Genomic DNA, 2,651 nt, shown 5'->3' with positions numbered 1-2,651 from the left:
CACAACTGAAAACCACTTAACAACAACAAAACATATTTTTCCCCATGTTTTCTCCCTATTAGACTGTGAGTTCCTTGACAGCAGGGACTATCTTGCCTTTCTTTGTATCTCTAGCACTTAGCAGGGCGCCTGGCACATAGCTGTCACTTAATAAATGTTCTTGAAAGGTGATAAGGACCTGAAGGAGGGTAGAGACCTTTTGGATAGAGACAATGGGGAGGAATACACATCTCATTTTGGAGGATTCCATCTAAGGCTCTACTCCCACTGCTGAGTTAAGGAAGGCCAGAATAGAACGGGCCATGGAAAACACTCTTTGTGGATGCAAAACTGCAGCCCATCAGGCAGCAAAGGGTGCATTAGTTTGGATTTAGGCCCTAAATGTTGTCCCACCAAATGATGGTGCATCTGGAACAGACAAGCAGACAGACCATCTCAGCCCTATCTTAAACAGGCAGTAAAGAGGCAGACTCTGTTCAGTGTTTTTATCTATGTGACATGAAAAGAGGGGAAAAGTTAGTCACCAAGTATTTAAACACCTAAAAGGTACTCCTGTATTAAATGCTTGGGCCCAAGTGTTAGATAACACAGAGGAAAGATAAGACCCAACTCTCCCTGGAGGCAATGGGGTGATGGGACCTGGACTCCTAAAAGGAAAAGACCATGTCCTTGAAAGAGCCCTAGTCCCTGAATTTCCCCATACATTTCAGCAGCCCAGATCACTGGTGCTTCCACCCAAAGCAACTGCCCCCCCACCCCTTACCTAGATCGCCTAAATAGCTTCCTTGACATTCCCGTCACTGTGGCTCTCACACACCCCAGACTACTTTCCACTCCTTAATCTCATCCAGATCCTTTCACTGTCCTTTTTTCGTGTAAGCATCAGCCTCATCCCTATTAAGTTTCAGATTTACTAGGAACCCTCCCTGCTATAATAGTAATTAAGATGGGACTTTTTGCTGTTGACCTTTAATGATTCTGGCCTTTGTTTGAATGGGGCAGATAAAGTGGGATGTTTTTGTATTTCTCAGCACTGAGACAATTGGGAGCCATTGATTTGCATCTGATGTGATATTAGGGGTGGGGAACTTCTCCATGCCCAGCCTAGGTGAGGTCACGGCCCTGAACAGAATATATAAGCACAGAGGTTAGCATTCTGTCTCGGAGCTCTGAGCCACAGCAGGAGTGGCGCGTGACTCTGGGTCAGCCATTAAAATGAGCTCCCTGGCTGAATGCTCAGGTGTTGATAACTAAGAATTGTATTTGGTATGTAATTCAGGGTGCTGGTTTTTTCCCCTGAACTAAGTAAATGATATTTGTATGCTGGATTAAAGTAAGATTGTTAACCCCTTAACGTTGCTTTCCTTAGTGACCTGGGCTTGCAGTGTTCTGTGAGCCGGTTGTCGTTGGCTTTACACCCTCACAGCAGCTGCTAGCTGGATTGTTGATACACCTGCTTCTACTGGCATTACAATAAACCTTGTCATTTGACTGGAAGAAGGTTTGAGTTTGTGAATTCTTTCCAGGCAGATGTCACCCTGTACCCTGACATTTTGGGGTTCACAGCAATCCCAAACCACATCAGAGGAGCTTACAAATGGAATAGACAAGAGGAAAATCAGCTGTGATTTAGACAAGTGTGTAGAAAGGGAAGGGATAATTCAGAGATTATGTTGGCAGGTTAGAAATTCACCTTACTCCTGAAAGGCTTTTGGAGAGTGGCAGGTTATGATTTAAAGGAGGAGAAGGCAGATGGCATGGCAAACAGTGGAAGGGAGATAATTCCATGAAAATGGGCAAAGGCTTATAAGCAAGAGAATGAGAATTTAAAAGAAAAGCTTTCTTATTACCTACTACCAGGGGGGAAAAGATTAATAACTAATAATTATGTAACACTTGGTTTGCAAAATCCTTTACATATATGATCTCATTTCATTCTCACAACAACCCTAAGAAGCAGGTTAAATTACTACGGCCATTTTACAAATGAGGGAAACTGAGTCTAAGTGAATTTAAGTGACTTGCCTGGAGTCACACAGCTAGTAATTGTGTAAGGGCAGGATTCAATCTCAGTCTTCTGACTCCAAGACCAATACTCTATACACTATACTAGCTATGACCCAGAATCCTGTGTGACAGACAGATCATCTCATCACAAGCATCTTTAGGGCAAGGGTCTGTCTTCTACTTCTTTATAAGTTCCTGACATTTGTGTTAGATAGTTGAATAATTTGCTGGGCATACAGGAGACCTGAGTTCAGATCTTGCCTCTCCAGGCCTCAGCTTCCTCACCCAATAAAATGAGGTTGCCAGACTCAATTCCCTCTACCATCCTCTTCATCTCTAAGTCTGTTATCCTCTGACCTCTTACAAGCAGCTTGTACTGAGGACAGCCCCCTGCCATGATCCCCTCTCCACCTTTTTTGAGTGTGCCTCAATTTTCTGATCTGTAAAGTGCAGATAATAATAATAAATAATGGTGCCTACCTCCCAGGGTTGTTGTCAGGTCAAAATGAGATAGTAATTGTAAACTGCTTAGCACAGTGCCTGGTGAATAGTAAGTGCGTTAGCTATTAGAATTGTTGCTATTGTTTAATCTCCCTCAGTTTCCACATGGTAAAATGAAAAATGGTTGGACTATGTGGCCTCCC

Source organism: Trichosurus vulpecula, chromosome 1, assembly GCF_011100635.1.
Source record: "Trichosurus vulpecula isolate mTriVul1 chromosome 1, mTriVul1.pri, whole genome shotgun sequence".
Taxonomy (NCBI): domain Eukaryota; kingdom Metazoa; phylum Chordata; class Mammalia; order Diprotodontia; family Phalangeridae; genus Trichosurus; species Trichosurus vulpecula.
The sequence above is the reverse complement of the archived record's forward strand: the minus strand, read 5'-3'. Positions refer to the sequence as shown.